The sequence below is a fragment of the Leopardus geoffroyi genome, chromosome B3, assembly GCF_018350155.1.
Source record: "Leopardus geoffroyi isolate Oge1 chromosome B3, O.geoffroyi_Oge1_pat1.0, whole genome shotgun sequence".
NCBI lineage: Eukaryota > Metazoa > Chordata > Mammalia > Carnivora > Felidae > Leopardus > Leopardus geoffroyi.
Window position 1 is genome coordinate 86,885,366 of NC_059337.1, and position 27,764 is coordinate 86,913,129.

Here is a 27,764-nt window from a genome sequence, read left to right on the forward strand (position 1 = left end):
AAGTCCACTGTTAGGCTCCAGTGACTTCAGCATTTTGTTCATGTTTTATTAGAAATGCACGTGGTTTCTGAGGCTTTTAAACAAATACATGGAATGGTTGAAAGATTTATATTGCTCATGCTTAGCTAAATATGTCATCTCTAGAAAAGATGTGGTTTGTTTTGGCACTGTTTTAAAAACTCAAATATTTTAAACATTTGTTAAGTTGGAGCTTGCACATTTGAACCAGTAGCATACGTTCCAGAATAGTTTCTCAAGTTACCAAACTTTCTGTAATCCGTTTACTAGAATAACCTCTATTGAAAGGTTTTTCTGTTCTTTTTCTAAGTACTTTAATTTATAGAGGTTGGAGTTATTATTTTAATGTAGGATTTCATAGATAGAATTGGACAGTGATGAATGTGTATTTTTGAGAATCATCAAAATACTCTATACTGTTGATATTTCTTTGCAAAAACTATAATATACTTATTTTTAATTTTATTGTCATCTAAAAAGTTTTGGAATACACTGGTACTTTTGAAGTCACCAGTTTCTTGACTATCTGATTATTAACAAAGGTGAATTTTTAAAAAAGTTTTATTTATTTTTGAGAAAGAGACAGAGCGTGAGTGGGGTAGGGGCAGAGAGAGAAGGGGATACTGAATCCGAAGCAGGCTCCAGGCTCTGAGCTGTCAGCACAAAGCCCAATGCAGGGCTCAAACTCATGAACCACAAGATCATGACCTAGCCAAAGTCAGACTTTCAACCGACTGAGCTACCCAGGTGCCCAATAAAGGTGCATTTTAATGCAAAACTCAAATATCTAAATATATATTTACTTTTTATTCACATAAAATCCCCTACTGCAAATCCTACACATTTCAATGCAATTCTGAGACATTGATCTTAATCAAATTTACAATGATACAATCCTGAAGACACTGCACTGGATATGCCTATAAAATATACTACAGTAAGAAAACAGATTAAGTTCACCATCAAACTGTGTTTGACAAGTTTAATGAAGATAAAAGTTGAGGGGCACCTGGCTGACTCCGTGGGTGGAGCATGTGACTGTTGATCTCCTGGTCATGAGCTCGAGCCCCATGTTGGGCATAGAGATTACTTAATTAAGAAAACGACAAGAGTTGGTATGAACAATTTTTTTTAGATACCTCAGGAACCTTTAATAACAATTTAGATACAAAATAAAATCATAGCAATAAATACTAAAGAGAAACATTACTTTTGGTAAATACAATTAGAAAGAACCTAGAAAAGGAGATCACGTCTCTTAATGAAAAAACAGTAGACTGATTCAAGTCCACTGCAAAGCACCTCTACTAACTTTGGAATTTGTATGTGGAATTTTGCTGTAACCAATAGCTGAAATCTAAAAACACTGCTTCTGTTCTGTTCATTCAATCAAAGTAAGGTAATGTAAATACGCTACCAAATACTCTATCACCTGCAGTGAACTTAGAATTTAAAGCTTAAAGTATATGGCTAGAAGAGGACCAGGGTGGGGTGGGCAATAAGAATTTTGGGGGCAGTGGCGCCTGGGTGGCTCAGTTGGTTAAGCGACCAACTTTGGCTCCGGTCATGATCTCGCGGTTTGTTGAGTTTGAGCCCCGCATCAGGCTCCGTGCTGATAGCTCAGAGCGTGAGCCTGTCTTCGAATTCTGTGCCTCCCTCTCTCTGTCCCTCACCTGCTCGCTCTCTCTCTCTCTCTCTCTCTCTCAAAAATAAATAAAACATAAAAAAATGTAGAATCTTTGCGGCAAAGATTCTATAAACTCATCATGTCTAAAGTGTCACATCACTGTTGATAAAAATTGTTGAGTTACTGTGTCTGGTCTTTGTGATATTGTTACCATACGTTGTACTTCTATATATGCACACAATAATAACATTGTTATTATTTTTTGCTTTAAATACCAGTTTTTAAGGAGATTTTTAAAAGTAAGAACACCACTATTTTATATTTACCCATGTATTTACCATTTCCAGGGCTCTTCTTTGTGTAGATCCAGGTTTCCACCCATCACCATATTCCTTCTTCCTGAAGCATTTATCATTTATAGTAAAGCAGGGCTGTGAGTGATGAATTCTTCCAGCTTTTGTATGCCTGAAAATGTCTGGATTCTTTTTTTTTCTTTGCCTTTATTTTGTGGAAAAAGGCTTTTTTGCTGGATATAGTATTTTAGGATAATTTTTTTTTTCAGTATTTTCAAGATGTTGCTTTATTGTCTGGCTTGCTTTGTCCCTGCTCTCATTTTAATTTTTGTTCTCTATATAAAAACGTCCTCTGGCTGCTTTAAAGATTTTTCTCTTTGTCGTTTGTTTCAACCAACGAGATTAGGATTTATTATGATATAGATTTCTGCATGTTTCTGTGCTCATGGTTTGTTGAATTTCTTGGACTATAGGTTTGTAATCTATGAATTTTTTTTTTTAATTTCAACCATTACAGATGAACATAGGGGAAGGGAAGGAAAAATAAGATAAAAGCAGAGAGGGAGACAAACCATTAGAGACTCTTAGAACTAACAGGGTTGCTAGAGGGAGGTGGGTGGGGAGATGGGCTAAATGAGTGATGGGCATTAAGGAGGGCACTTGGGATGAGCGCTGGGTGTCACATAGAAGTGATGAATCACAGGGTTCTACTCCTGACACCAATATTACACTGTATTTTAACTAACTTGAATTTAAATAAATAAATTTTAAAATTTCAACCATTATTTTTCTAATAGTTTTCTGTCCCCCAGATCTTTTTCCTCTCCCTCTGGAACTATTACTTTACATATATTAGACTGTTTTAAGCTGTCCTACAGCTCATTCATGTTTCATTTAATTTCTTTTTCCAGACTGTTTTTCCTCTGTGCTTTATTTTAGTTTCTATGACTTTATTTTCAAATTTACTAATCTTTTCTTTTGCAGTATCTAATGTGTTCATAATTCCATCCAGAGCATTATTCTTTGCAGGCATATTTTTCATCTCTAAAAGTTAAAGTTGGGTATTTTAATTTCTTTTATCTCTCTCCTAAATTTATTTATGCCTTATGTTATCTTCTGGAATACACAAAATATAGTTATAAGGACTATTTTAATGTCCTTGTCTGTTAATTCTATTATCTATTCTATTTCCAGGTTTCTTTGTTTTTTGTTGTTGTTGTTTTCTTATCACGAGTTGCATTTTCCTGCTTTGGATGCCTGCCGACTTTTTATTTTTTTTATTTTTTTTTATTTTTTTTTAACATTTATTTATTTTTGAGACAGAGAATGAACGGGGGAGGGGCAGAGAGAGAGGGAGACACAGGATCAGAAGTGTGCTCCAGGCTCTGAGCCATCAACCCAGAGCCCGATGCGGGGCTCGAACCCACGGACTGTGAGATCGTGACCTGAGCTGAAGTCGGACGCTCAACCGACTGAGCCACTCAGTTGCCCCTGACTTTTATAGATGCCAGTCATTGTGAATTTTAATTTGTTGAGTGTTGGGTATTTTTGTTTTTCATTAATGCTTTTGGAACTTTGGAGATACAGTTACACTACTTGGAAACAGATCCTCATTATAATGCTCTTTTGAGCTTATTAGGCAGGATCAGAGTACCTTTAATGTCAGAATGATCCACCACCCCCCCCCCAGTTTAGGCAATACCTCTCTGAATACACTACTTATGTACAATGGGGTTTCTCTACCTTGACTGATCACAGCCTTGTATGAATTTTGATTATTATCTTGCCAACTCCTTTTTTTTTTTTTTGGTAATTCTTACCCTCACTCAGTAGTTTACTGTCACACATGCTGGTCAACACTCAGAGGACGAGTCCGGGAATGCACTGCAGTTCTGCAGAGTCCACTGCTCTCTTGTGCCCTCCCTGTGGAGCACTCCTCACTACATGCAGAATCTCTCTTCTTCAGTAGTCTGACCTGCAAACTCTAACCACATTCTCAGCTCTGTGTTCTCGACTCAGGGAGGCTGCCAGGCTGTTTCGTTACCGTTTCCTGCTCTCTGCTCTCTAACTTCTCCAGATAGTAAGCTGGGTCAATCCCCGAGCTCACTTCATGCACTTCCCTTCCCTCGGGGATCACTATTCTGGGCTGCCTGTTGTCCGAAGTCCAAAAACATTGATCCATGGATTTTCACTGTTGTTTGCTGTTGTTGCTGTTGGTTGATGAGTTTTTTGTTCTTTTTTTTTTTTTTTTTTTTTTAAGTCAGAGGGTAAATGTCCTGGTTACTCCATCATGCCCAAAAGTATAAGTCCTTCTATAACTGTTTTAAAATATCATCCTCTTGATGTCTAACTGCCTTCTTCCCTGTTGAGAAATTACCTGTCGGTCTTAATGTTTTTCTCCTGGAGGTAAAGTCTCTGTTTTCTCTGATTCTTTCTTGTTTTTATCTTTTTCTTTGTTTTTGACAGTTCTTTGCCTAGATGTGGTCTTTGTATATTTCTTGCTTGATTTCATCCATCTTATTAAATCTCAAACTTGATATTTTTTGCCATCTTTAGGAAACTTTGGTCAATATCTCTTTCTCCTCCTTCTGAAATTCCAATTATATATATTTTATATTTATTCACTGTGTTTCCCCATATTGCTGTCACCCTGTCCTGTATTTTCCTTTTTTTTTTTTCCTTTATGTACATTAGTTTTGAATTTTCAAAATTGCCTTTTATTTCACTAATCCTGTCTACTGATGTTAAAGCTGTCTATTCAGGTCTTAATTTCAGATTCTGTACTTTTCAATTCTACAGTTTCCTCTTGATTTTTTTTTTTTTTTTTTGTACATTCCAATTCTCTGGTAAAATACTCACCTTTCCAAATATATTGTCTCCCCCTTTGCTTCTGTTTTCTTGAATATACTAGTCATAGTTACTTAAAAGACTATGTCTACATGTCTACTAACTCCATTTTCTGAATCATCCATGGTCTGTTTTTGTTTTTTGCTTTCTAGATGCATGGTCCTGTCTCTTGGCTTGCCTATTAATTAATGGTTGACAAAATGCAAGACATCCTGACCCTCTAGAAGATTCTGTCTTCCTCCAGAGAGGGCTTAACCTTTCCTCTATTGGGAAGATTGTGTGGAAGCTAATCACCTTAATCCAGTCAGGTACTATGCTGAGTTGTACCTGGGTTACATTCTGAGTAAGGCTCAGTTTTCTCTGGTTTGCCTCTCCTCTGATGGCCTAGCTCACTCGAGCTTTCAACGGTACAAGTGATAGCTTCACTGGGGCCCATTGAGATAGTCTCATCTGAGCTTTTTTAACCTCAACTTAGCACAGCTCAGAATTTGCCAAGTATTTTGAAGGGAAAACTAGGTGTGTGTTTCAGGCCCTTTGGCTCTCCAGGTCTGTCACTACAGCCTTGCAAGATTGCTGAAAGCTATTTTCTCTGTCTCTAGCAGCAGTCTTCTTCCAGGACAAAGCCCAGATTATCACTCTCTCACCTTCACCCAAAACCAGCAAAGACCTCCAGGGGAGAGCGGCTGCAGAGTTTACCTCTCTGTTCTTTCCTCTCTAGAATCTTAGTCCCCCTCTTCTTTGTTTCAGCCCCTCTCTGATACTTTTAGTAAGTTATCCAGCTTACTTTTTGTAAGTTTTCCAACTTTTCTTCTTATTCTTAGCAGGGACATTGGTCTGCCACAAACCACTCTCTTCTGGAAGCAAAATGTCAGTGAGTTTTTAATTTCTGTTATTACATTTTTTTCATTTCTGAAGGTTATATTCTGATCATTCCCCAAATCCAGTTGGTCATTTTTATGGTCCCTTGTTCCTACCTCATATTTTCAATTCCTTTTTATCTTATACATTTTAAAGATGCTTATTCTGTATTTGATTTCTGATCATTTTAATATCTGAAGTATTCACTGCTCCAATTTTGCGGTATTTTCCACTAGCTACATTTTTGCTGCCATATTTCTTTGGATGTTTGGTGATTCATGAATATGAGCCTATATTTCTTAGAATTATCCTCTGCGGGACTTTTCAGGGCCTGGGTTGAAGGTCGGTTCCTCCATAAAGGCTTCACATTTGCTTCTGTTAATCACCTGGGAACACATACAGGCTTTAGAGCACTTCAGAAACTTAATTGGAATTTTACTGGACCACTTAAATGATGATAATTTGGGTTGAAACCCACATGAGGGCTAGCTTATGGTTATAAAATTCATGACAGTTCCCATGTTTATGGATTGGAGGAATTAAAATTGCTAAAATGTCCCTACTACCAAAAGTAATCCACAGATTCAATGCAATCCCTATCAAGGTTCCAGTGGCATTTTTCACAGAAGTATAGAAAACAATCCTAAAATTTAAATGGGACACAAAAGACCTCAAATAGCCAAAGCAATTCTGAGAGAACAAAGTAGGAGGCATCACACTTCTGATTTCAAGCTATACGATGAAGCTAAGGACAGTACTAGCAGAAAAAGAGACAAACAGACCAATGGAACAGAATTGAGTTTATCAACTAATATTTGACAAGGGAGCCAAGAATACTCGAGAAAAGACAGTTTGTTCAATAATGGTGCTGGGGGTGGGGGGTACTTGGATAGTTAAGTCAGTGAAGCATCTAACTCTTGATTTTGGCTCAGGTCATGACTTCATGATTCATGGTTTTTAGCCCCATGTTGGGCCTTGCACTGACAGCGCAGAGCCTGCTTGGAATTCTCTCTCCTGTCTTTCTGCCCCTCCTCCCACTCTCTCTCAAAATAAATAAGTAAACAAAATAAATAAATAATGGTGCTGGGAAAACTGGATATTCACATGTAAAAAAAAAAAAAATGAAACTAGACCCTGTCCAGCACCACTCACAAAAATTAACTTGAAATCAGTTAAAGGCTTAAATATAACACCTGAAACCATGAAACTCTTAGAAGAAAACATAGGAACAAAGCTCCTTGACATGGGTCTTGGCATTGGTTTTTTGGATATGACACCTAAAACACAAGCAACAAAATCAAAAATAAATAAGTGGGATTACATCAAACTAAAAAGCTGCACAACAAACAAAACCATTGACAAAGTGAAAAGACAACCTGCAGAATGGGAAAAAATATTTGCAACCATGTATCTGATAAGGTATTAATATCCAAAAACATATAACTCATTAGCATAAAAACAGTCCAATTAAAAATGAACAAAAGACCTAATTAGGCATTTTTTCCAAAGAAGATATATAAAGGGCCAACAGGTATATGAAAAGATACTCAACATTACTAGGCATTAGGTAGAAGCAGATCAAAACCACACAGGGATATCACTTCATACCTGTTAAAGTGGCCATCATCAAAAAAGATAATAAATAAATGCTGGTGAGGGAACCCTTGTATATTGTTCGGATTATAAATTGGCACAGCCACTATGGAAAACAGTGTGGAAGATCCTCAAAAATTTAAAAATAGAATTACCATATGATCCAGCAATTCCACTTCTGGAAATATGTCCAGAATACTTGAAAACACTAACTCAAAAGAATGTCTGCACCCTCATGTTTCTAGAACCATTATTTACAATAGCTAAGACATAGAAACAACCTAAGTGTCCATCAACAGACAAATAGATAAAGAAGCTGTGGTCTATATACACAATGGAATATTATTCAGTCATAAAAAAGGAAATGCTATCATTGCAACAACGTGGATGAAACTTGAGGGCATTATGCTAAGTGAAATAAGACAGACAAAGGCAAATACTGTATGGTCTCACTCCTATGTGGAATCTTAAAAGTGTTCATAGAGGGAGATATTTTTTTATTCTCCATTCATAGCCCAAGTTTAAGATTTTTTCCTTGAGTGGACCCTGGACTTTGTCCCCTATCCCCTGTGCCACTAAGAAGTACATGAAAACCAAAGCTCAAATTCACCCCCATCATAGGGCAAATGCTTTCAAAGTAAAAACTGCTTACCATTGAGGGTTCCCAGTTTTCCTTAGGTTTAGGCCTCTGTGTATTCCTCACCAACTAGCCAATACACTGATGGATTTGCGAAGATATCTGTCATTTTCTATCCAGCATTTTTAGTTGCTTACTGAGAGAGGTTCCAGGCTCATCATAGCAGGAAACAGTAGTCAGGACTGAATGTTATTAAATGTGTACACATACACACCCACACACACACACACACACACACACACACACACACACACACAGATATAATTGCACTGCTAATAAAATTTTCTGAATTTAGTTCCAAATTTAGCATCACTTGTATACATGATTAAAATGAGTAGATAATAAATTTACTTTCCAAGATCCATAATTGCAGCTCTTTGTCCCCACCAGTAACTACAAGCAGTTTTTCATTAAAGAAAAGAAAATGATTGAATAATCCAAATTAGCCTGGGCAAGAAAACTAACAGCTGCTTAAAATGAAATGTTTGAGTTATGAGCCATGTGCCACTTTGGTTTATCTGCAGCCAAAAGGTTTAGAATCCTTATTCAATTAACCATGTTGCTTGGGAGGGCCTGGTTGCCCTGAATAAGAGCTGCCTGGTGATGAGTAAGAGGTATTCGTGACACACAAGTTCAGACCTTGCAACTCTGTTTTTGTTGTTTGAACTTTCTTCTCCGTTGTAGCTAGGGATCCGGCGTGGAATTTAAACACTTGTGTGGTAACTCCATTCCTTCAGCCATTGTGTTGTTAAGCTCTAGCTAACGAACTTTTAACACTGGCTTGATGTAAAGCAAGACTGAGAAAATAGCCCCCATCAACATTTCTGGTTTTATAATTAAAAACTATATGATTTCTGTGTCTTTAAGAAGTAAGATGCTCATGCCTGTGGAGTCCAGCTGTTCCCCCAAAAGTAACCTTCGTAATATGTGTGAAAAATAAATAAACCAAGGTGCATCTAAGAAAGCTGAAATTAAGAAATGACTTACATTTCAAAAATCATACCTCCTGTAACAGAAACTCCAACATGCATACCTGTATTAAAACTTAGGAACTTTGCCTAAAATAAAGGAAACAAACTTATGTAACATTTGGAAAGGTGAGTATTGCTAAACATACCGGTCAAGTATACTTTGTCTCATGTGGCCCTTTTCTTCCAGGCCAACAGTTTTTGTTGCCTAGGGAGATCCTCCTGATAATGTCACAAAGAATGTTTCTCAGACCCATATAGATTGTGTACACGTCGGCTTGCTAAAGACAAGTTTTGATTTTAAATCTCTAAGCTTCAGTTTGTTTCTAAGCATACTGTTTGAAACAAAAAACAGGTGAATAGACGAGAGAAGACTCAATTTCTTCTTCCACTCATCAACCACTTCTGAAGATGATTCTGGCTGAGAAAATTTAAATACAGTTTGAATAATGATATGTAATTTGACATAAAATGTCTCAGAATTTGAAGAATTACTTTGAAGAATTACTATCCACTTGAACATACACACTGATTTCTGATGTTTTACGTCATAATCTTTTCATGTTACAAAATTAGATTTGCTTTTTGCATCTTATTTTCTTCAACTGCAGTCATATTATAAAGCACAGTTGTATACTTTCATTTAGGTGACATGAAGACATCTTTTCATTTAAGTTAATACCTAATCTTGTTTGTCAAATAGAAGCAAAGAAACACCTTTGAAATCAGCAGTTTCAATTAAAACTTCAGTCATATCAAAATAATCATTTTATTTCTGTGTTTATAAAAAATGCAACAGCTGTTCAGGAAATACAGCTGTATCGCAGACTAAAAATTTAAATGTTGCAGATATTATTGTCTTTCAGTTGCGGTAAGACAAACAGTGTTTTTATTATTTCAAGAATCAAAGAATGAACCATATGTGTACTGTTTTGTTTGGGTTGTTTGTTTTTTAGATTTTTTAGGAAAGTTTTCTGGTTCCATATTAGATTTAAAAAAAAAAATACCAATTGACCAAATCATACCTGGAAACTCGGGCACATTATTTTGTTTTCATATGGATGGCAAGAAAATTAATAGAATTGACTTTCATACCAATACCTTTGACCTGTGCTCCAAGCCTACTCTCCATTTCAGTTCCTACCCTATATTTTCATTATTGAATTCATTTACCATTTTTAAGCCTCTACTCAGTCAAATCCACCTTCATGTGTTTAAATCCAATTCATCCTTCAAGAATACTTATACGCCACCCCTGATATGAAGCTTTCCCTAATTCCCCACCCTAACCTCACCACCAAGCCACAGTTAATCTCTCTTCTATATGCCTCATAGCTCTGTCTTCATCTGTATTAGGGCAGTTATTAGTATTCCCGTATAGTATTCCTGTACTATCTCCCATTACAATGCAGCTTCTACAGGTCAGAGATTGTCCATATTTCTTTGCACAGGTAAAATACTTGGTAAATAGTCATCCTTGTTAATGACAAAAACTAAATCTTCCAACTGTATTGTTTTATAAACATTTGTGTGATGTGTCTTTTAATAAAAGATGAAGATTTGAGTGTCATTTCCCAAAATAGTGGTGTTAAAATACATTAGCATGTCAAATTATTTAGCACTTGGCATATTATCAGGTGAAACGTGCTCATCTGAAGACTTTAACTTTTAACCATAATAAGTTTAAAGTGAAGAGTTTCGGTCTTTTGTGTTGTTTGTTTGATTTTGATTAGGTTTGGTTTTTTAAGCAGAATTTCTTGTGTAACTGTCAAATGTTGGTCCCTATAAAGTTGAAATCTTACTCTATGATAAAGTGAAGACATGGTTCCATTGTCTTGGAAAGTTTAAACAAAATTTCCAGACCCCAAAATAGGCTATTTAACTCTTTATTGAACAATGCTAATAACTAAATTGCTTTCTGGAATCAAGTGTATCAAAAATCAAAGAGAGAATGCAAGCAATGTATAAACCAATGTGTGTTTGGATGTCTGTTGATATTGCTGTGATGTACTTTAAATCATGATTTCAAATTCATTGATTCTTCATTTCCAAAAAGTAAAATTTCCTAAATTCTGATTATTTTGATAAATTTTCTTGTTATTTTACTTTCTAGTTACGTATTATTCTTTTAGTTCTAAGCCATATTTTAAGATATGTGAGAACAAATAAATTGTGCATGAACATTTCCCATCAAGTGGCAGCTTCAAAAATTAATATTTAGCAACTAATTTTCTGTCTCTTCTCCACCAGTTTTCATTATGTGACTTGTTTAATGAAGATCCTAAAGCTTAAAAAATACATATCATTTTCCAATAAATAGGTCAGTTATATCAAAGCCTTTTTGAAACACTCAAGCGTAGAATATTCACTGCATTTACTTGTATGACTATGAATGACATTAACACACTGAAAATCTTTAAGTTCCTTAAAGAAGTTTTTTCTCATAAATTCACCCTGGCTGTCTAACCAAATTACATTTTCAAGAAAGTATGTCCTCTGAAATTGCTTATAGTATGTACCTCACACACAAAGTTACCTATCTTAGTTACTCTGGTTGCCAGCAGAGTGATTCACTTTCAATAACAGTATTTTGTTTGTAATTTTCTAGGAACTACAGCCCTTTACTCATCAAGCAACAGTAAACCAAAACTGCCAACATTGTTTACCATGTTGAAAAATTGAAATTATCTTCATGAATAGTGCTCAAATGCTGGCACATGGCTAAATGAATCATCTTTGTCTTAAAGCAAAAAGGTTAGACTTTACCTATGTTTAAGAGTTAATTTTTCTTGAAATTCGTCAGACAAGAAACAGAAAATGCTGTAGATTTTTAGCTTTTGTCTTGAACATCTGAAGTTCTTTTAAATAGTAATTTTTTACTTGGAATTGTATCTTTAATCCGAGGATCTCCCATCTCTTTGAAGCCAGTTAATTAAAACACATAGTCATCGTATAGAACTTTCACATTTGGGTAAAATGAGAACAACGGAATTGAATAACTTTTATAATGTGACCTAAGCAAGCATTTTCAAATACGAATGTATATCCACTCTCAAGTTCCCGCTTTCCTATCTGTCTGTTAAAAGCTGAAAGTTGTGCCATCATGGTTAATGTTTTGACAGATTTTATCATAAACCTTGCTGTTGTAAATTTGCCTTGAGCCAAAATTTAACATGTTGTAAGCCCAGAAACAGTTTTTACTGTTGGTGACCAGAAAAGGAAATAAATCAATTATGCTCTTCTAAATGATGGGAGTATAGAATTTAACTCTTTAAAAGTTATACATTACTCAAAATATAGGAGTAATATTCATTTTGTATGTTCAAGGCCTCTCAACTGTCAATACAACATGCATAAACACTTTTGTGACTATCACAAGGAAGAACATACCAAACGAAATATTATGTGGCTTGTATGTGCTCACTAAATTTTATAACCAAAATATTATCCCGAAGTTTTCATTAAAATGCCCATTGCCTTAGTATGTGGAATAAAAAATTTAGGCCCTCAACATGTGATTGATTCAAACACTATAGGGTAATCCACTTTGTTTCCAGATAATTTATCAGAATGTTCTTTAGTTGGACCCCATTTTATTGTTTCTGTCATCTATTTTTTGATAACTACTTAGAGTATTCTATTACACATACCCCCAATCACTGCTATTTCTTAAAGCCTAAAGACCTAGGCCTTTTTTTTCTCTCTCTAAAACATCTTTAATGACCATGACCATTAATATTTACTCATAAATGCATTTGTACACAGGCTTAACCATTGTACATGAGTGAAGGAAAAAAGGGTTGTTACCCAGTTCTTTACCCTAGAATAAATCAAATCAACAAATATTTATCGAATGTCTACTATGTGCAAATAGCCCTGGACTGGTCAGCTTTTAAAAGCCATCCAACTTTTCACATTGACAAATCAAAGCATTATTATTTCAAGCATTGCAGAAGCTGTCTCCATGTCCTTTAGGTGACAAAGCCTATGAGGACTCTGGATTACTTGGAATAAAGAAAGACAAGGAAGAGAAAGCTAAATAACACACTGAAAAGAGGAGAAAAACTAACCTAAAATTCCACCGATGGATTGCATCATGTATGTATGTATATATACACGTATGTGTGTATGAGTTTATGTGCATGAGTATATTTTATGTGTGTGTGTGTATTTATACACACATATACACACTAAGAGAAGAATGAATTTGAGAAAAACAGGCTTTGTTAAGGTGATAGAAGAATGAGCACTTACATTTGAGTTCAGAGCTTTGCTTTGAAAGTAGGCTTAAATGTCTGATTACTGTTCTATAATACTAAATCCTGTGGTATAATGAAACCAAAATACATCATAGTATAACAGGAAGATTACTCAACTTAGTGCCCCAAGTTCTAAAACCTAGCTTGCCCTAAAATCTATTAGAAGATGACCTCCTCAATCAATAGATCTATACTAGAAGTGACCTTTACATTATTACTATAGAAAACTGTTGCAGAGTCCTAAATAAGAAGTTAATCTGATCATAAATAAGACACTTAAATGCTCATTTTAAAGATTCTACTTAGTATTAGGAACTAAATAAAAACTAGTAGTAAGAGACAAAACTTACATATTTTATTATATATTGTGCTATGCCATCGTGCTACATATTATACTATGCTATATTATACTACATATTATGCTATAATTGTCTCTGCATTTCATTTTGTTAATCGGTAAAAGATAAATAATATATTATCTACCCACATCAAATAATGAAATGCATTTCCTTAGTGAGGTATAAAAGGGAGGCCAGTGATAATTTCCAGCTTTACCAAATAGAATTAGTCCTGGCTACTTTGCATAGTAGGTATGTATATATGTTGGCCATTGAAGATGCTGTCTCTGATATTCTCACAGAGGATGTCTGGTGTCAATTTTAAAATATTTGTTTAGAAGAACTAATGTTTTAATATTCATTTTTGCCTCCTATTGGTAGACTAAGTTTAATTTCCAATGAAAGTCAAAGCAGACTCTTTAAATAATCTTTTTAAGCAGCATTTATCTTTGCTAAAGTGCCTGAAACTAATTTCTCAGTTTTTGTGTAGGGGGAAAAAATGTTATAGCTCTATTATTCAAAGTTTATGTTCTGTTATAAAATTGTTGGTTATTAAAATCACTTTGAAGCAAAATTATCTTCTCATATATCTAATTATTTGATACTTCATCTATCTAGTTGAAATTTATTTTCGATGCATACTCTAATTGTTCTATAGTAAATTTTGGGTTTCTTCTCAGCTACTGTCTTTCTTTTCTTGTAAAACCATGCTGTTGACCTTTGTAAATACAGGAATCACTTTCAGCGTATTACTACACTGATTTGATCTCTTTCATTTATTTCCTTGGTATATTGTAATTAATGTCTTTGGATATATTCTAAATAAGATTTCACTTGGATGGTCCAGATCTAAATGCTTATGTTCATGAAGAAATATTATTTTTAGAGTTGTTTCTAATTTTCATTTCATTTTTCCCCTCCTTTGACCAGAATTCCCAATACTAAGACCCTCTCACCTAGGACCTACCCTGGATTCACCTGCCCCCTTGTGGTGTTCCTCTCTGAATAGTTAATTGATTTCTGAAATTGGACTTGATGTTACATATCCTGAGAAGAGAAATCTCATTCCATTACTCTTGTCTAGCAGTGTAGGGTCAGAAAAGTTTTCTTCTCTTAGCCACTGGCTAACACAAAAAGAGAAAAGAAGTGTTCTGGGTTTTTTTTTTTATATTACATATTTTGGGGTTTTTTGTTTTAAATTCAGAGCACAAGAAGGAAATTGGGCAAGAAATAAGTAGATTGGAATAAATGATGAAAATTAGTTTTGCCTAAAATCAGTATTAGTGACCTGAAGATCGATAAGGTAAAGACATGTTTCAAAACTTATCATAAAGCAACTTAAAATCAAGCTCTTTCTATGTCCGTGTCTCCTTTTTCACTGAATGGAGGAAGAAGGGAGAATGCTATCCTGTTTTATTTAAATGTTAAATAGATTTCATAAGCCTTTCATCAATGATGAATTCATAAATATAAAAAATAGATTAAAAACCTCATGTCCTGTGTAGTTAGATATGTCTGATATGATTGACGCGAATACATTTTTGTTTCCCTTTCCCAAAAAGGAATCCCTTCACGTGCCTCAGGACCAATGTTTACATCTTCAGTTGAAGTCAATAGAATTTGCACATGGAAGAGGGCTATATGGGGTCAATGGATAAATTACCTAGTCACAAATTCAGAGACATTTTGTAAGAATAAGGACTTAAGAATTAAGCAACTAGTTAATAAAGAATAATATCAAGATAAAAGAAAGGGAAAAGGAAAGAAAAGTATTTACATAATGAATTTGTCTTTCTTAACAGGAAGAGATGGATTAATAAATTATTATTAACAAGTACATTTTTAAATATATCATTTTCTTTTAACTGTAAATATTTCTAGTAGAAAAGAGTTGTTTCTTTCTATGCTGATCTGCCTCCCACCCCCACTCCCCACCAAAGCTTGAGTTGATTGAATAATAGTGATCCGTCGTGGCAGTTTAAACTTCACAGCACCTCCCTTGAGATCTGGAAGGAACAGTACGCAGGCTTTAATAAAGCTATATGTAGTCCAACTGCCAAGTTTCTAGCACCCACCGCTCCTTTGCAGTTTCTCTTCTATTTGTAACAGTTGACCTACTAACAGGTTCCCAGAAACACAGGTTCAGATTTTGGCAGGCTTACCTCACCTCTTTGTCCTTCCAAAGTACATAAATGCTAAACTGTGTTCACAGTGAGGAAGGGAGAGTCATTCCAATGAGACTTTTAAAAATCAAGACCCTTTCTGCTCCCCACCAAGTTACTGCCATCCTCTCCAAAGGAATCAAGTTTTTGTCAGTGTGCCCTTGGCATAATTTCTTCAGCCTGGATTAAACACAGGTGACTGAGAGTCTACCTTATCTTCACAGGGCATTAGTCACTCTATAAAAGTTAAATTTATTATGAAATACTTTGTTTGTGTTAACATATATCTTCTCTGGGAAGTTGGAAACAAAGGCATGTCCTTTAAGACTCCATATGGGGAAAACACATCCTCCTTTGGAATTTAACCTTAATTTGAACCAAGATCTGTGAAAGAAAAGCACTTTAGTGTATTGTTCCCCTGCTCCACCCATCTATCCCTTATCTAAATGGGGTTACTGTTGCTTCGTGTTTTTTAACTCTTCTCGTTCCAAATCTTGCTTTCCTGAGTTTAAAATTTATCTCAGTAGAGAAATGTATTAAAATAATTGTGGCAAACAGTTGTGCTTTGCTTTTAAGGATAAGTGATTTTATGTAACATGTTAATTCTGATCTTTAAAATTAAACGTATAGCCAGTTTATACTCACATACGTTGTTTTAACAAATGGTGAATTTTAAAGAATATTTTATTCCCTAAAAGATTTATTTCCTGAAAATCCTCTCTCAGATTCTCTTACTGGCATTGTCATGTAGGCATAGTTTCTACTTGATTAGAAGTTAAAAACAATTAGAAGAAAGCTTTACATTAAGAATGATGATGAGGTATATTTGAAAGACCAATTTTCAAGACCTCTGATTTCCTTCAGTCTGTTTGCAAAATCTTTGTAATGCTTTCACTGTATCTCAGTCCATAGATGGCCCAATTTTCCAATATAAAAGCAAAAGTAAAGCTTTCACTGCAGCTACCCTCATCATAACAGACTACGTGTTTATAAACATCAAGGAAACTATTTCCAAAAAATAACATTTAAGTTGACATTTAAAAAATACTGTGTGTGTGAATGCTTAGTTTCTTTCATTTAATAACATCTACCAACAAACTTGTAATTATCCAAATGATTCTCCTTCATTGACTTGTGTTACACTAAGGAAAAATCACAAACTAAATTTGAATATAAACTTAGATTTTTATTTATTAAAAGAACACAATTTTAAAATGGACACATACACAGACTCAGTGGGTTGAGCTTCCAACTCTTGACTTCAGCTCAGGTCATGATCCTAGAGTCGTGCCACAAGTCAGGCCCCACATTGAGCACGTAGCCTGCTTATGATTCTCTCTTCCTCTGACCTTCTCGCCCGCTTGTGCGGTCTTCTCTCTCTCTAGAATAAAATAAAATAAAATACAAATTGAAGCATCCTTACCGACCATGAACTGTATTACTAGACAAGACTTTGTTAGATGAACTTAGAAATAATTTAAAAATACCATAAATTCCATGGAAATTATTTATTTTTATTAATTTTTATTTACCTTTAGAACTCCAACACTAACTAGAACATATGGAACATAGAAGACACTTAAAAGTATTTAATTCAAAATACTACTTACCTAAAGAAATCACAATATGACAGAGTCACAAGAAGTATGGATAACAGACTGTAGCCACAGGTGAGGGTTAGGGGATAAGAGAATCAATTGTAAAACCTCTAAGCCTTATTAATATATTAATCATTTAATGACAACACATAAGTTACAGTACAAGTGAAGGCGGAAGTAATGTTCTCAGAAGAAATGTTTCTATGCCAGTTATATTTGGAAGTCTTCAGTATTTTTCTAAAAGTATATCCTAATGAGAGGATTGAAAGAGATACTAGAGAGGGTTTTATTGTTTGTATTTATCAGTAATCCAGACAACACCATCCCAGTGCTAAGGATGCGAAGTTGACTGGAAATCACAGTCCAGAGGGAATGATGTAGCAGTAAATGACTATAATACAGTGTGGGAGATACCATAATAGAGGCAGGCTCAGAATGCTTTAGCAAAACAGGTGAGAAGGCATCTTGCCTTGCTGATGAGATTAAGGAAGGCTTCCCAGAGGAGATGGTGTTTGGGTTAAGTGCCACTGGGACTAGTAATTAAGGAGTGCATGGTGATTTTAACCAGAGCAATTTCTACTCTAATAAGATACAAAATCCAAATTGCAGACAATTAGAAGTGAAGGAAACATCTAGAAATGGAGACAGTGAGTGTAGACTGCTTTTCCCAGGAAACTGCCTTCCCAGGAAACTCTCCTTACTTGCTGCCTCTGAATAGATTTAATAAAGAATTTACATATTGCACAACACAATTAAGTGCTGTTGCTAGTAATAGATTTTTTTCTGCCTGTTAGTGAATAAATCATTTTCCGTTTGTACAAGCTCAGTAACATGAACCTTCCAGCAAGAGCCTTATCGCTTGACAGAGGATCAGAGCTACACCTTTCATTGTCAGTGTCTTTGATCCCCAAGTCTTCTCTTCCCCCTTTCTATTCTGGACCTTCACAGTCTCAGTTGCCAAGTATACCTGGATGAAACTTTCTCTTTCCTCCCTGTCTTCTTCCATCTTTCTCATAATTTCTCTTTGTACCTCTAACCATATATCCTCATGTGATCCAAATAGTTTAGTATCTATACTATTATAGATAGTAATATAGTATACTATATTACTATAGTAATAGTATATATTATAGTATATATATATAGATAGATATAGTATAGTATATAGTATATATAGATAGTAATATAGATATAGTATCTATACTATATTAGCATCTTTCCGATGCTAAGTATTACTTACTGAATACACTTCCAAATTTCTTACAGCATTCAAGGCCCTCCAGACTTTTGTTCCAGACACCTTCTCAGCTTTATCTTCCTGTACCCTCCTCTTTCATACTTCAACTTCACCTTCCCCTGTATACACCCTAAACTGTCTGGCTTCCATTTCCTGACACTGTTAACCCCCACCTGGAAGTGCCCCCTCCCTCCAATCTCATGTCTAAATCCTGTCTGACATTTATGGTCTTACTCACTTGTCATATTCCCTATAAATTCCTTTTTTGGTCTTCCCAATAGTACTTTTTTTTCTCTTTTATTTTTTATTTTTTAAAATTTACATCCAAATTAGCATATAGTGCAGCAATGATTTCAGGAGTAGATTCCTTTTTTTTTTTTTTTTTAATTTTTTTTTTCAACGTTTTATTTATTTTTGGGACAGAGAGAGAGACAGAGCATGAACGGGGGAGGGGCAGAGAGAGAGGGAGACACAGAATCGGAAACAGGCTCCAGGCTCTGAGCCATCAGCCCAGAGCCTGACGTGGGGCTCGAACTCCCGGACCGCGAGATCGTGACCTGGCTGAAGTCGGACGCTTAACCGACTGCGCCACCCAGGCGCCCCAGGAGTAGATTCCTTAATGCCCCTTACCCATTTAGCCCATCCCCCCTCCCACACCCCCTCACAAACCCTCAGTTTGTTCTCCATATTTATGAGTCTCTTCTGTTTTGTCCCCCTCCCTGTTTTTATGTTATTTTTGTTTCCCTTCCCTTATGTTCATCTGTTTTGTCTCTTAAAGTCCTGTGGGGCGCCTGGGTGGCGCAGTCGGTTAAGCATCTGACTTCAGCCAGGTCACGATCTCGCGGTCCGGGAGTTCGAGCCCCACGTCAGGCTCTGGGCTGATGGCTCAGAGCCTGGAGCCTGTTTCCGATTCTGTGTCTCCCTCTCTCTCTGCCCCTCCCCCGTTCATGCTCTGTCTCTCTCTGTCCCAAAAATAAATAAACGTTGAAAAACAAAATTAAAAAAAAAAAAAGTCCTCATATGAGTGAAGTCATATGATTTTTGTCTTTCTCTGACTAATTTCACTTAGCATAATACCCTCCAGTTCCATCCACGTAGTTGCAAATGGCAAGATTTCATTCTTTTTGATTGCCAAGTAATACTCCATTGTGTGTGTGTGTGTGTGTGTGTGTGTGTGTGTATTTGGGCTCTTTCCATACTTTGGCTATTGTTGATAGTGCTGCTATAAACATGGGGGTGCATGTGTCCCTTTGAAACAGCACAGCTGTATCCCTTGGATAAATGCCTAGTAGTGCAATTGCTGGTTCGTAGGGTAGTTCTATTTTTAGTTTTTTGAGGAACCTCCATACTGTTTTCCAGAGTGGCTGCACCAGCTTGCATTCCCACCAACAATGCAAAAGAGATCCTCTTTCTCCGCATCCTCACCAACATCTGTTGCTGCCTGAGTTGTTCATGTTAGCCATTCTGACAGGTGTAAGGTTGTATCTCATTGTGGTTTTGATTTGTATTTCCCTGATGATGAGTGATGTTGAGCATTTTTTCATGTGTCGGTTGGCCATCTGGATGTCTTCTTTGGAGATGTGTCTATTCATGTCTTTGGCCCATTTCTTCACTGAATTATTTGTTTTTTGGGGGTTGAGTTTGATAAGTTCTTTATAGATTTTGGATACTAACCCTTTATCTGATATGTCATTTGCAAATATCTTCTCCCATTCTGTCGGTTGCCTTTTAGTTTTGCTGATGGTTTCCTTTGCTGTGCAGAAGCTTTTTGGTTTGATGAGGTCCCAGTAGTTCATTTTTGCTTTTGTTTCCCTTGCCTCCAGAGATGTGTTGAGTAAGAAGTTGCTGCAGCCAAGATCAAAGAGGTTTTTGCCTGCTTTCTCCTCCAGGATTTTGATGGCTTCCTGACTTACATTTAGGTCTTTCATCCATTTTGAGTTTATTTTTGTGTATGGTGTAAGAAAGTTGTCCAGGTTCATTCTTCTGCATGTCGTTGTCCAGTTTTCCCAGCATCATTTGCTGAAGAGACTGTCTTTATTCCATTGGATATTCTTTCCTGCTTTGTCAAAGATGAGTTGGCCATACGTTTGTGGGTCCATATCTGGGTTCTCTATTCTGTTCCATTGATCTGAGTGTCTGTTCTTGTGCCAGTACCGTACTGTCTTGATGATTACAGCTTTGTAGTATAGCTTGAAGTCTGGGATTGTGATGCCTCCCCAATATTACTTTTATTCTCCATCTCAGTTTTTTATGTGTCTCTATGCTATTCATTTATTCAGCAAAACTTTACTGAGTACCTACTATATGCCAGAAACCAAAATGACCATTTTCTACTTTTTTTTCCCACAGTTGACTAACTATTTTATCTCACCACTCCTATCACGCTAAATTCTTTAAGATCAAGAATCATCTAATATAGCTCTGGAAGTATCTATTACAATGCTTTCCACTAGTAATTGTACAACAAGTGTGTTGATTTCATTTATTAATGAATAAATTAATCTCAAATGGAGATCCATCCCCTGAAATTCAGTGAAACAAAGATAGCACTCAAATCTTTTATCCTCCCTGCCATGAAGTTCTCTCCTATCATTGTCTGCAAGAATACAGTTTGTCACTCCCTCAGTTTAACTGTCTTATGGCACTTAACAAAATGGTATTTGGCTGCCTTGTATTTGTTCTCTTAAATTCTTCCCTATCTTCAGCTCCATATATGCCACTGAAAGATGCCAAGAGTTGTAATATTAATCAAGTCCCTCCACTTTACCTCCATGACGACCTCACTTATGGTATGGTGACCATGCTACAACTTCCTTCTTAAAAGGGTCGTTCAGCTCCAGTTTCCTTCTTTTGACCTATCCTACATAAGTTAGCTTTGAGTTTAAACTCAGATTGTATTTCTTTTCAAATCTTTCCTCTTTCTGTAGCCATTACAAAAACTGTTTAATACTAACACACTTCCATTTCTTCCCTAATCTTCCATCTTCTTGCTATTTGGCAACAATCTTAGTTTAAAATGCGCTTAACTTCTAGAACATTCTACCTCTTCACTCTCATCAGCATAGTTTACTTACTGTATCACTCCAGCTATCTTTAACACAGCTTAAAACCTGTTTTTAAGGGAGTTTTTAAAAATTAACCTAGATTTGTGTGTCACTATATTTTCTATATATTGTTCAATCACTAAAGTAATTGAAACAAATTTTATTTATCCTTCTCTATAAGAGTCCTCTACTAAAGACATTACCTAATCCAAATAGTGTAATATTCAATATGAATCCCATACACTGATCTGTATTTTAAATGTAAAGTTTTGCTTTTCGTGATGGTGTTAATCTGTGGTTTTCTGCCCTTTAAGTAGAACAAATATAATAAATAGTGCCAAGATACTCAACTCTGCTAGAATTACAATATATAATCAAATGATCTTTATTGACTAATTAACCAAATACAGAAAAATTAATGCTAGCATAACATGACTTCAAACATATGCCAGTTCCTAAAATATGGGTAAGAGACTGAATGTGAGGCTTGAATGCAAGAATTACCAAGATTTGATGGTCAGCGACTAGGATTTAGAATATAATAAGGAAAAGTCTTCTGCTTCCAACTATAACAGAGTTTCTAAAATCTGATTAATTCACTCACCGAGAATAACTATAAAACTTGGACAAAATACTTTACTAAAAAGATAAAGAACTAAGAAGAGACTTTGTCAGTTCCATGATGCTGGGGAGACAAAAATTGGAATGCAATTCTCACCAAAGAGCAGAGACTCAGCTTTGGGGTCAGACCTAGGGAAAGCTATTCCATAGGAGTAAAGATACATTGTAAATAGAACAGCTTCAACTATATCAAGGTGATCTTCCCAAATTCACATACGCCTAAGATACTCACCAATACAAGATGGAATTTGGAGGAAGGACGGGTAATTTGCCTGTGCTCTAGACCCTGCACTGAATAGGAGGCTGCCTGCCACTGGAGGAGATGTCTGGGGCCTGCCTAAGACCAAGATGGGAGCTGGAGAGCTGAGTAACCCTCCCTGACCCACTGTGAGCCTTGCATCTAATAGCAGGTAACAGCCATGGACTTCTGGGGGGAATAAAAATATAGAAATAGACTCTGTCTATGCTGCAGGCATTGATAGCCTGCTGAAATCTGAAGGTGGAACAGAGAAACTGAGAAAAGAAAGAAAGAAAAAAAGAAGGAAGGAAGGAAAGAAGAAAGAAGAAAAAAGAAAAGAAAGAATGAAACAAAGAAAGAAAGAAAAAAAAGAAAGAGAAAAAAACACTTCCAGCTCTCTAGGCCTCACATTGAATACAAGTTGTGGCAATCCAGCCCGTCCCTGGAAAAACTTTAAATCTGTGGTACATTAAGACAACTATAGCAATCACAAACCCCAGCTCACCTCATGTGCTTACTAAATTCACTCCAATGCCCACACTAATGGCCTGACAAAAGAGATATTCCCATTTTGGGCATGTACCTCAGTTTCAATTGCTCTTTTATATATCATATTTGACATTTAATTAAAAAAAAAAAAGAAAAAAAAAAACAAAAGACACATTGGAAAAGACACCAAGAGAACCATGTGAAAAGATAAAATAGTCAATAGAATCAGACCCAGAGATGTTGGAATTATCAGACTTTGATAAGAGAAGAATAAAAAGACATATTAATTTAAAAATAGTAACAATAAGATTGTTAACTTCTCAGAATAATAGAAAATAGAATAAAATGAAAAAAAATGAAATAAATTTAAAAAATAAAACTTCAAAGTGCTGAAAGTAAAAAATCAACAACCTAGAATTAAATGCCCAGGGGAAAATAAATGAGAGAATATCATAAGCAAAGCTCAACTAAAAGAAATCCTTTGGGGTGCCTGGGTGACCTGGTCACTTAAATATCCAGCTCTTGGTTTTGGCTCAGGTTATGATCTCACAGTTTGTGGGTTCGAGCTCTGCATCAGGTTCCACACTTGCAGTGTGGAGCCTACATTCTCTCTCTCTCTCCTTCTCTCTCTCCTCTCTCTCTCTCTCTCAAAATAATATTTTATTATTTGTTATATTGAGCAGTAATCTATCTTGAATTTCAACCTCCTGACCCTAATTCTTCCCTCTACAATCACACACAAATAATTCTAATTTCTCTCACATATGCTTGAAATATTATAGTACCCTCCAATGCAACAGAAATGTTTTATTCTGTAGCCAAACATCCCCAATTTAAACCGTCCTTTGCAAGATGTGGTCCAGTACTTCTCTAACCCAGAATCTTCTAAATGTACCTCACTTTCTTGATATTTCTTAAATAGATCCCAACACATGAAACAGAGTCTTGTAGAAGCACCTGGGTGGCTAGGTTGGTTGAGTGCCCAAGTCTTGATTTCGTCTCAGGTGACGATCCCAGGGTTGTGGGACCAAGCCTCACATGGTCCACTCAGTGTGGAGCCTGCTTAATATTCACTTTCTCTCTCTCTCTCTCTCTCTCTCTGTCCCTTTTCCTCTCTCTCACTCTCCCTTTGCCCCTTCCCCCCGCTCACACACTCTGTCTTTAAAATAGTAATCCAAGGCATTCTTGCTTTCCCTACTCCATGTATGCAGCAATGACATTTATCTTTTTTAAGGGGAGAAAATCATGCTATTTATTCATATGTAATTCCTAATTTTACTTCTGTGAAAGCTCTGGCTTCAAGAGGTTAGGATTTATTTTTGTTCACTTAAAGCTATTGCTCAGAAATATTAGGCTAGGAATAGTGTACAAACAAGACTTGGACAACAAGATTCTGGAGGCTATTTTAACAGATAGTGCACAGTAGTATGGGCTAAAATTGTGACCTTTGGGATGTCAAAGAAGGAAAGATTGGGATAGTGGGTGTATTGATACGGCAGACTAATTTTAGGTGGACGGGCAATAAGAGGGCAATAATGAGTCAGTGATGACTACGACTTTTCAAGCCTTAGTCATTCTCATTCTCAAAGAGAATGAGAAAAATATGGAAGTCAGGAGGCATGCCTTGTTACAGGGAGAAATGTGTTGCTCTAATTTAAATTTATTGAATACTTGTAGAGAGGTATAGAAAGAAATAAGATGGGGGATTTTGTGGAGGACAGGAATGGACTTTTAGCTTCATACATGATAGCACAAGCCATAAGACAAAGGAACAAAGGGCCTATCAATGTCCTCTAGCCAAAGACCATCAGGAATATAGTATGATTGAACAAATTGGCTTTCTTACTTGTTTGCAAACAAGACCACACACGATAGGGGATGGCATGGCATTTCAGTAACTTATTATAAGATAGGGGCTCATGATAGATATTTTGGGGGAAGAATCAAGAAAGTACGACTGTGAATTGGCTACTGTCAGGATATAAGGGTAATTCTGTCATTGGGTATCTCAAGAAATCTTATTTAGAAAGAGGGAAGACTAGAACAAAGCTAAAGCTATCATTTGTAAAGAAGCAACAGTTACTAGTATTAGCAAGCATGAGGATTGTTTGCTATCTTTGTGGTTTGCAGTGACTTTATTTTTATCTGTACTGGGACAAAATTACAAAGTGGTCTTTTTGTCTCTCCTATCATTAGAGTGTCCTTGTCTAAAGTTGGTGTTTAGTAAAAATAGTTTTTGTTTCACAGGAGAATACCTAGGCCTACCTGTGAATGCCAGGCCAACTCCTAAAAACACCATAGCCTAGCTGGGAGCGTCAAGCCATTTTCCAAATGTTAGGGGTTGTTTTTGTCTCTCAGATCAATGGACTTAGCCTTGGGGAACTACAGTGGAAGCTGGAACAGACACAAAGATATTTATAGAGATAGAGAAGCAGTCCTGAGGAAGTGGAGAGTGAGGAAAGGCTAGTGCCAGGAGGTCCTTGGTGGGAGCGTGGTCACTATGGCTAAGAATATTCAGAACTGTTTGAGACTCTGGGTGTGGGGGAATGAAGTAAAAACATCATTGAATCAAGGTATCACTGATGATCTTCAGGGCAGAAGGTTTTTGGGTGTTTGTTTGTTTGTTTGTTTGTTTGTTTCAAGACAAGGGGCCACAGATCAAATTGCAGGGCTATGGAGAAATAGATATTGTGGGTGAAGACCACTCATTTGAAAATTCTGGCAGTGAAAAGAGCAAGAGAATATGAACTAGAAAATTTTGTGAAATCAAATTTTCCCACGGAAATAGAGGTAACCATTACATGTTTGAAGCTGAGGAGAAGGAATCATTGGAAACAGCAACAGTGGAGATGGTAGTAAAGCAGTAAAAAACAAAAAACAAACAAAACAAAAAAACAAGAGAAGGGTCTGAGACAAGAACTTCAGGACTCCTTGACATCCTGGACTAGTAGAAGAGAACATACTGGTACAGAAATAGACATGTTGAGTTGGGGTACAGGGTAGATGAAGGAATGGATGACAGGTAAAGTGGGCTTTTTCTCTTTTTCTTTTTCAGGGAAGTTAGAAACTAAGATCACCAACAAAGGGGAAAGGGAGATGCAAAAGTCTGGAGGAGGCTTAAGTCATCTGCTAAGAAGTTGTTTAGTAAATCAACAAAAGATACTGGTTTCTATTAAGTCATCTCTTTTATTAAAGAAGAAAATACAACTGTTGCTGTATATTATTAACTTATGGAGGATTCGAAGCAAGAGCCCTTCTCTTCTCAAAAGCCGGGGGTGGGGTAGGGGGGATGGTCGCCATATTTTTACATAAGAGTGGCACAAACAAACTTCCTAGATTAAATATTACTTTACACATTTGTAAGTTTTATTTTGGCTTTTGAATACTGTATCGCCCAGAGGGGGGAAGAAATCTTGCTGTTTTCAAAAGCTAAAGAGAACATCAACCAGAGACAATAGCCATCCAGAAGGCTGAGTTCCATAGTATCTAGAGCAAAGCAAATTAAGGTCTCCACTCGCAGTCACAGAAATGGACTCCCTGCTTTCCGCTGAATTCTGCGTATGTGTATCTAAATAACTAGCTGGCCTGCTCCTTCCTGGTATTAGCTGTGATTGAGAGATAACTCACCCGGCGGCGGTGGCGGCGGCAGTTTTTGTGCGCGCAGTAGCACATGCTCTTGTGAGCATCAAAAGGAGATGAAGCCTGATTAACCATTTTGAAATCTATCGGATGAGGAGAAGTCTTTACAAAACAACTTTTATACGCTTTAATTAAAAACGTGTTCCGGCAGCTCAGAGCTGAATGGGCTTCAGGGGGAGCAGGGCTGAGCCGGTTGCTATGACGACACCAAATCTTTTCGCGCCTGGCCCTTCCCCAGCACACTCTGTCTAGCTCTGTCCAGCCATTAATTTGCCTCCATCCCATCTCTCACTGCCCCAATCCCTTGGTCTGGGAGGCTATGGAAGACCCAATACCATCTACTTCTTCTGCTATGGCATCTCTCCCTCACTCCCTTTCCCTCATCATTTCATGCCTTATATTTCCCTGCCAATCTCTATTTTCTTGTTTCCCTTCAAAACAAGTTTACCCCCTGAGTTGAAAAAAAAAAATTTTTTTTTTTAAATGGCAGAGGGGGGTCACAGCATAGTAATTACTGCTTATTACCCCTCATGATAAATCCAGTTTTAGGGATCTTGAGTATAGTCAAGAAGGATCTCACTATGTTCTATTCTTTTTTTTTTTTTTTTTTTCCAGGCTTAAGACTGGCTACTACACTACTCTTTCTGATGCTGAAGATAAAAAGGACTATGTTTCACTCTGTTTTAAAGTTAATTCGTGCTTATTAAGATCTCAGGTTATTCCACAAACAACTGGTATTTGTATCAACTGGTAACAATTGTAAGTGACCGTAAGACTTTGAAATACTCTGAAACATTGCAGACCTCACTTTATGTAAGAAGGCTCTTTGAACATTTTTAAAGTAGCACTTTTTATACAGAGACTTAAATAAAACCCAGTGCTATCACTTACTGTACCATAATGAAACAAAAATCGGGTGGAACTTGCCCATCACAGAACCTAACTTGAGAGAATCTGGTATCTTTCAATCTTGTAGTCAGTGCATTTATAGACTATAATATTATTAAACAACTTCTTAATGTTACTCTTTGAATCATCAGAAGCCTTACAACTTTCATCTTGATTACAATTCCAATTTTCCCTTTCACCTTTTGGTTTTATAAGATAAGATAGGTGAGTGGAATGCACTCATTTGTCATTTGTTCTCTCTACGTAACGCAGTCTCCTTTTACTGTGGTTACACTTCCAAAGTGAATTATTTGTCAGATTCAGTAAGCATTTCCTTTCTAATTGCCTAACTCAGTAGAGATGTTGTAACTTAAGAGACTGGTGTGGTCTGGAGTGTTGATCCTCAACAT

The 27,764-nt window shown here is 36.3% G+C and overlaps 1 long non-coding RNA gene across 4 annotated transcripts; it reads left to right on the forward strand.

The window, feature by feature from the left end:
• The first annotated feature begins 3,445 nt into the window (after window positions 1–3,445).
• LOC123583581 lies at window positions 3,446–27,352 on the forward strand. 4 transcript variants are annotated; one of them, XR_006704962.1, is made up of 4 exons: window positions 3,446–5,093; window positions 11,450–11,595; window positions 12,817–12,939; window positions 27,082–27,352. It is a non-coding gene; the product is annotated as an uncharacterized LOC123583581 (long non-coding RNA). The 4 variants fall into 4 exon arrangements; XR_006704960.1 differs by lacking the exon at window positions 3,446–5,093 and adding an exon at window positions 22,325–22,510 and having other exon boundaries at window positions 7,655–11,595; XR_006704961.1 differs by lacking the exon at window positions 3,446–5,093 and adding an exon at window positions 22,384–22,510 and having other exon boundaries at window positions 7,655–11,595.
• Window positions 27,353–27,764: the final 412 nt, after the last annotated feature.